Here is an 8,406-nt window from a genome sequence, read left to right as displayed (position 1 = left end):
TCAAAGAGCTGAAATGTTACAAGCTGGGCATAGAGTGGTATGGATAAGCTTAAAGATATGGGAAGGAAATTTACGAATGGACTTTGAGGGCATGGAAAAGAGGCTTAGATGTCATTCTCAATACAGGGGTAATTCACTGGAAGTTTCGAAGAAAGAAAATGATATGACCTGGAATAGATCTTGAGAAGATTACTCTGTATTTTAATGTAAGGGAGAAAGAGGGCAGAGCCAGAAGGAATATAGCAATTAGAAGGCTTTAGCATCACTTGAAACAAGAAATGCCCATGGTCTTCCAGGATCAGAAGTAGTAGGGGCAGAAGTATTAAGCACATATTTGAGATGTATGTTTGTAGAGGAATTAATTGCAATTCCTGATGGATTGCAAATAGGGTGTGACGGAAAAGGAACATCTGGAAATGTAGAGAAGTTTGAAGTGGGACACAAATTTGAGGGTTGCCCTATAATCATAGACCATTGTTTCTGAACCCTGACTGTTCACAAGAAATAGAGAAAAATACAAACAATAACAAGAAACAAAAACTAAAAAGCAATATCATCCTCCTCCCCCATAATTGTCACGTGTATGTGTTAGTACTCAAGATTTTCATGCACGTTCTTCTCTGTTCTTGGGACATACCCTGTACTCTTCCGTGGGGTTGTATGTGTCTAGTTAAATTTGAACCTAAGATAAACAGCACATAATTTTCGATATAAGTATGTTCCATGCAATATTTGGGCTGTTTGTATTTCATATGAGAACTTTACTCCTTGCCTTACCTAATTCTTTGTCTTTCAAGTTTCAGCTGCAATGTTAACCTCCTGTCTAATTCAGACTAGTTTAGGTTTCACTTCTCACATGTTCTCCTAATATGCAGTACTGGTATTTATTTAATATCTGTTTTCCTCTTTAGATAACAGGCTCCAAGTTTTCAAAAACTGTTTTTCTTCTCATGTATCAAATATGTTATTGACAGATGGTAGGAACTCAATAAATACTTTTGAGTAAACACGTAGCAAATAATAACAAAGCCTGGGGCTGTCTAGAGTATTATGAAGGGCGTACAATATATAATTGGGTATTTCTATACTTGAATTCCAGTTTTAACAGACACCAACTGAGTTATATTTGATAAATCTAGGCATCTTCACCAGAAAACTGAGGGGATGATACTTTACATTGCACAACTGTTGTGAGAATTAAATGTGAGGCTACTTAAATTTTCAAAAAAAAATTATGTCCTTTCTTATTCTTGATTTTAGTGAAGAACCGTGATGCAACCTCATCATCCTCCATCTTTGTGACTCATCCACGAGTCTCTTTTGAGGCAAATGCCTTCACATTGCAGGATTAAACCTGCTAAGTACATTCGCTCTCTTAGCCCGTTAATTCTGTTAACTCATAGCTTGGGATTTTCATAACTCATAAATATATTCTATGCTACAGATTTGCAGGAGCAAGCACATGCAAGGAATTGAGAATTTGGGTCCTTTCAGGTCTATATGCATTCCATTGCTTTATATTTTTTGTTTTCATTGTATTTTTAATCATTCTCTCAGTGTCCAATTGTAGGAGGAGAAACAGGATGACGTCAGCTTTCCAAAATCTTTCTTCCAGGGCATGGAATAAAATCTACTCTACTCTTGAGTCTTGAAATTTCGAAGATTTTCATAGTGTTCCCTCCTCGTCCCAGGTTTATCCTCTACTCCTGGGTAGTGGGCCGTAGAGGAATCCTCCTTACTATTCAGTTTGCTCCAATTTTCTTCCTACTAATGCACAGATTCTTTCTGGTCCAGAATAAGGTGTGTGGGGCAGGTTAATTTAAAATGAATTCCATTTCTCCACACTTCCTTGTGAATATTCTATGCCTCGTATGGAAATGATTGACTTCAAGAATTGTTTGTCCTTGTTTTTATGGTCCACATGGGTAGTAACAGAGGAAAAGAACACAGAATTTGAATTGTTTGATAAATAAGAATTCTTCACTAATTTCCTGCCATTATCTCTTTGTTCTCCATTCTGTTATTTCTGTTCTTTTCTTACTGTTTTCCTTCTGATTTCCTCTATAGGGCATTGCTTGCTTCCTTTGAATCACTGCATCATTTATTTACCTTGCATTTTTCTTCTTTCTCTCTTCCTCTATCTTTTTTCCTCTTTTCTACTTTCTTCCATATTGTAAGTAAATCTATGGCATTACTTCAGATATATATTGGATTTTCATACAATATCAAATGCAAAATCTGTCCATCTCTAGGCCCATCAGGTAACTTGAGATCTTCCCAGCATAAATACAGGTTGAGCTCAGGCCTGAAAGTCACAGCAGCCTGCAATTCCATGATCCTTAAGTGTATTATACTTTTCTACTTTTTGTCTATGCTTACATAGTCTGTTAGCTGTTACCCCAACATTACTACATTTGACATCTTGCCGAGAAATGTAAATAGCTAAGACTAGGTTAATGAAATCTGAAATGTGAGATTGAGGAAAAAGCAAAACAAAAATCTAATTCAGCAATTAGATTTTTTCTTTTCCTAGCAAATGATCTTTTAGTGCACTGTACATTTTGTTTAAGTGATCTTTAATGCACTGTCAAACACATGATAGGGTAGGTGAAAAGTGAACTTGTCTTAAAGGAATCTACTGTGTGTGTGTGTGTGTGCGTGCGCATGGACACGTAAGTAATTATTGTACTGGCTTTGGCTTTAAGCAATTCGTGAACTTCCCCACCATGGCAGATAGAGGCTAGCACTTTATTAATTTACGTCTAAAATCTTGCATGGCTGGGGATGAGACATGTATTTCCTATGATTGTAAAAGAAACCTGGGGAGCTACACTAGTCAGGGTGGCAATTTTCAGATGCTGTGATATCATCACTGAATGCCCAGTAGTACTGGATAAAGCATCCTGTATGGGAAATAGGCAACAACCTCTATATAAAATAGAACGATCCCAGTGATAACCAGCCACATTCATAAATCGCTTTTACAACAGGAACAAAGGAGCACATGAAGGGAGGTCACCATTTGGATGCCCTCAAGATATGCTGAAAGTGAGAAAAATGGCAAGTAATTTTGTAGGCTTTCATCATGGAAATCAGATTTGGCCAGGGAATGGTTCATATCAGATTGGGGCCGTCTCATTTCTTCTTCCTTTACTGCAGTCTTCTGTTTAGACTTCTGTTTTGATGAGTAGTATTACTTGCAGAGGTACCTTTAAAAAAATCATTTGAGAGGTTTCCCAGGCTTGTCTTTTGTTTGGAATATGCAAATACAGGTGTTATAAGTGCTGTATTCAGGCAAAAAGAATGAGCCCCCTCCCCCCCGATGATGTCACGTACTAGGGATATTTCCACAGCTTCAGAAGGTTTGTTATTAAAAAAATAAATTTTTTCCTTAGAAACTTAAAAATACAAACCTAAATCAAAAGAGTTCCATTCTGGAAACTGATCCTATTATTTAAGATGTCTCTGTTTTTTTAATAAAGATTCAGTGCAAGGAACAGAAAACACATTAAGATTTTAAACAAGAAGGAATGAACACAAAAAAGTGGATGTTTACAAAATAGGGAGAAAGGCTGAAGGAGGGGGCTCTCAGTAGGACCCGTAAAGATGACTCCTAGAACCATCAGGAGAGCCACTGCTACTACAGAGGCCACCACAGAAGCTAAGCCAAAATCAGGAGCCCACTTCCATGGCCACAGAACCACCAAGAAGCAAGAGAATCAATATGCATGGCTGCCATCCAGGAACTCACATGATGGATAGAGAAGCCAGATAATGGCTTCCCCTATTCTCTCTACACAAGTAAGCTGGAGCAGTGCTGACTAACAGCAATATAATGTGAGACATATTTGTAATTTAAAATTTTCTCGTGCCCTCATTAAACAAAGGAGTAAAATAGGTAAAATTAATTTTAACATGTTTTATTTAACAAAAATTAATATGATTATACTTATATAATTATTTCAATACTTACATAAAATATTTATTTTTATAAGTATATTTTATATACTTACATAAAATATTTACTTATTTTTATAAGTATATTTTATATGGTTTTATAAAATATTTCAATATACAGTGCATATGAAAATTGATTGCTTGATTTTTATTTATTTATATTTTGGGGAATAGTGAGACATCAAAGCCCACTTTGTGTTTTACACTTACAGAACATCTCCATTTGGCCCAGCCACATTGCACATGCTCTTTGGCCACATGACGCTAGTGTCTCCATATGGAGGCAGCACAGAGCTAGGAAAAGAGGCTGTTGAAGAGTAATTGCTGCAGAGCAATTGTAGTTTCCACCACAGGCTTCCAAGCAGAAGCAGACAAAATGTGACAGGAAGATGGCTTCTACCTCACTTTTTGCTTTCCAAATTTCATGCATGTGCATATGATTGGCAGATCTAATTTGCCTCTAGAACCGTTGCTTCAAAGGAATCTGGAAAACGTGTTCTTTCTGTTTTGTTTTGATTTTAAAATTCTACGCTTGAAAGAAGGGTGAAATGCAGGTTGAGTAAACTAATCTATAGCATCCAGTACTTCTTTCACAAAAAGAGAAAGGACCATTGCTATGACAATCTGTACATCTCATTTCTATCATCCTATACATATTAGAATATATTGATATACATTACTATATATCTATCTTATACTATATATTACTATATAGTATTTAATATATCTTATACTATATAGTACTATATATAGTATTTAATATCTTATACTATATAGTACTATATATAGTTTATATTATATACTATATATTAAAATATGTATTATTAGTACTAGTATAGATATATGTATATTAGCATTAATAAAACTTCCATCATTTTATTTTTTTTTCTCTATTTTGGAACACGTGTAGGTAACCAAGGCCCCATTTCATAAAGTTTATTGTGGTTTTGTAAGCAGGAACACAAAGGTGTATCTCTAAACTTCTTTTCTGTGACTTAGTCTTAAAATTATCTCCAACATAAAATTTCTGAGGTTTTAATCACAACTCCCATCCCTATTAGAAAGCTTTTCCTCAATTGTCTCTTAGGATTTCTACACGAAAAGGCATCAGTATGAAAAATCAACACTTTTAAAAATGTTTAGGTGGTTTATCATGCGCATCCATTCTTGAAAGTTGCATGGATCTTAATGGGTCGTTCAGTCTGACTTGAAGCCTGGCGTGACTTATATTAATACATTAGAGCAGTGGAAAAATAAGAAAATAAGATGCAGGCTTCTGGGAAAGAATCATATTATGAGACTAGAGAAGCTTTTGGAGGTTGTTTATAACAAAAGTGATGAAACAGTAAAGTTTAGGGCACATTTTCTGAGAAAAACATCGTATTATAGTAACGGAGCCTGCAGTTTCGTCTGTCTAAAATCCAATCTATGAGACATTACACTCTGCATCTTTCATAGCCCCACCCAGTACTTCAATCTATCACCTCTGTTCATTGCAAGAATGAGCAAGTAGCTGGAAAACCTGGATAATAATTTCCATTTAGACACCTGGAGTATAATAAGAGCCCAGGCTTGTCTCTAAGAAATAAATAGTAACATTATATCATCTAGCACTGCCTTATACATTATAGGTGTCCTATGTGTACTTATTGAGTAAATACTCAGAATTGTTTATAGTTTTTTAAGGTGACCATATATTGGTTTTAAAAATATGAAGCTGATACATAATGCCAAAAGAATATTGTGAGATATTTAAGAAGGGCACATGCTAGGCTGGTGTTTTCAGAGTAGAATTCAGCAGAGACTCTTCTTTCCTGTAAAATTGACACCTCCAAGATTTCATTATTCTGTTCATTTATGGTCCCTGCTGAGTGACTTTTTCCAAGATTATACTTCAGTTAGCTCTTCTAAGCAGGTGGAGTCAAAAATCTATGTCTTTAACTTGTTTTCTCTTTTTAAATTTTATTTTACATCCCAGATCCATATTTCCAAACTCTCTGATCTCCAAAGCATTTTCCGATAGGCAAAAATGTTAAATCCAAATTTTCCTTTTTCACAAATCTTCTCTCTTAGTTCACTGGTTTTTGTGTGTTACCATCACAAGAATTGCTTATCCACCTGCTCAGGGTTAAACCTTTGAATATCTTTCATTTCTTTCTCTCTGTCTCTTAGCTTCTCTTAAATTAGTAGCTAGTAAATTCTCTTTAAATTTTAAATGTCTACCCATCCATTTTCTATTCCTTGGTGAAAGTATTTTAATACACATTTTTAAATAATTTTTGTTAAAATATTGTTATACAAGAAACTTTTTTCCTTTTCTTGTATGATTCTAAACATATTAGTGCAAGCCAATATTTATATAAACACCATCGTAAGTGATGGATTCAGAACAGTTTCATCACCCCAAAAACTCCTTTATGCTCTCTTTATTAGTAGTTAAATTTTCCCTGTTTCAAACGCTGAGAAATAGTGGTCTGTTCTCTGTCCCTGTAGTTTTGTCTTTTTTTGAATGCCATATAAGTGAAATCATACAGCATGTAATTGAGACCAGCTTCTTTCACTGAGAGAAATGTCTTTGAGATTCATCCAGTTGTCACATATATCAGTGATTTCCTTTTTTTTTTTAGTGCTGAGTGGTATTTCACTGTATGGATGTATCACCATTTGCTCTTTTGTCTTCCAAAATACATTAATTTTTTCCGTTCTGTTCATGGGCCTTAAAATATGTCCTCTACCTCAGGCCTAGCTGCTTCTACTCTCTTATTTTTAAAATTTAGTTCAGGAACAATGTATTTAGTATGTGATTATAATCAATACTTTCCTTTTCCTTGTGTTTATGAGGTTTCTTCAAGTTTAAAATAACTTACTTCTAAATTCCCACCTATTAAAATCTTGCCCATTCTTCAACACCATTTTCTTGATTCTTTTTATCATTCTCTTGAATAGAGTTTTGTTTCTCTCAAAGCTTGATACAGCGCTTTGATTTTATGATATTTATCTTATGTTGGTTTATAGCTATGCATGCTTTTTAGATTGTGCAAAGATTGTATAAGAGATAAATTGTAAAAATAAAAATGATATCTAAGAGTAAATACTGGAAATGAAGACATAGTGGATTATTTAGAAATGTACAAAAGTCCCTTAACTGGATTTTCCTAAGGGTTTTCAAAAAGTGGAGTGAATGTAGCTGCAGTGTACATGGCTTAGCTTTCTGCAAACACAATTTTTGATGTCTTTTTTACAAAAGAAATTCTACTTGAAGTCCCACTGAAATACAATCAGCCTTTTCAATTACTTTTATCCTATTTTTGGTCTCAGAGTCAAGTATAAGACTACTTGGAGAAATAGATAACTCAGAGCTTAGGTCTATTAAAATTTTGTTTCATATATCTAATTACATTTTCCTTTTTCTTTGCTGTGTTAGTTTTCTAGGGCTGTCATAAAGCACCATAAGATGAGTAACTTTAACAACAAAAATGTTTTTCTTAGAGTCTGAGAAACTAGAAGTCCGAGATGAATGTGGTGACAGGTTCAGTTCATCTGGGATCCCTCCCCTTGCTTCGTAGATGGCTGCCTTTTGGCTGTGTCCCCATGTAGTCTTTTTTTGTGTAGATAGGCATCTCTAGTATCTCTTTGTGACCAAACACCCTCCTTTTACAAGGACACTAGACAGATTGGATTACAACCCACCCTAAAAGACTCATTTAAACTTAATCACTTTTATGAAACCTGTTTTTTTTAAAACTAAAAAAAATAGATTCTGAGAGTACATTTATAGGTTTTTTACATGGATATGTCACTTGAAGCTGAGGTTTAGGTTTATATTCTTGTGAATATAGTACTAAATAGGTAGTTTTTCAACCCTTGCCCTCCTCCATCCTTCCCCATTTTTGGAGTCCCCAGTGACTATTTTGTTCCATTTTTGTGTCCACATGTACCTCTCACTTGTAAGTAAGAACATGTAGTATTTGATTTTCTGTGTGTGTGCTAATTTTCTTAGGATAATGGCTTCCTTCTCCATCCATGTCCTTGCAAAGGACATGATCTCATTATTTTTATGGCTGTGTAGTATTCCATGGTGTATATGTACCACATTTTCTTTATCAAATCTACCATTGATGGGTACCTAGGTTTATTCTATGTCTTTGCTATTGTGAATAATGGTGTAATTGACATATAAATGCATGTGTCTTTTTGGTAGAATGATTTCATTATCTTTTGGTGTATACTCAGTAATGGGATTGCTGAATCCAATGGTAGTTCTGATTTAGTTCTTTGAGCGATATCCAAACTGCTTTCCACAGAAGCTGAACTAATTTACATTCCCACCAACAGTGTATATGCATTCGTTTTTTTTCCTCATCCTTGCAAACATCTCTTATTTTTTGAGTTTTTGCTAATAGCCATTCTGATTAAGATAGTATCTCACTGTGATTTTTATTTGCATTT

The sequence above is a fragment of the Hylobates moloch genome, unplaced genomic scaffold (assembly GCF_009828535.3).
Source record: "Hylobates moloch isolate HMO894 unplaced genomic scaffold, HMol_V3 SCAFFOLD_8, whole genome shotgun sequence".
NCBI classification, from domain to species: domain Eukaryota; kingdom Metazoa; phylum Chordata; class Mammalia; order Primates; family Hylobatidae; genus Hylobates; species Hylobates moloch.
The sequence above is the reverse complement of the archived record's forward strand: the minus strand, read 5'-3'. Positions refer to the sequence as shown.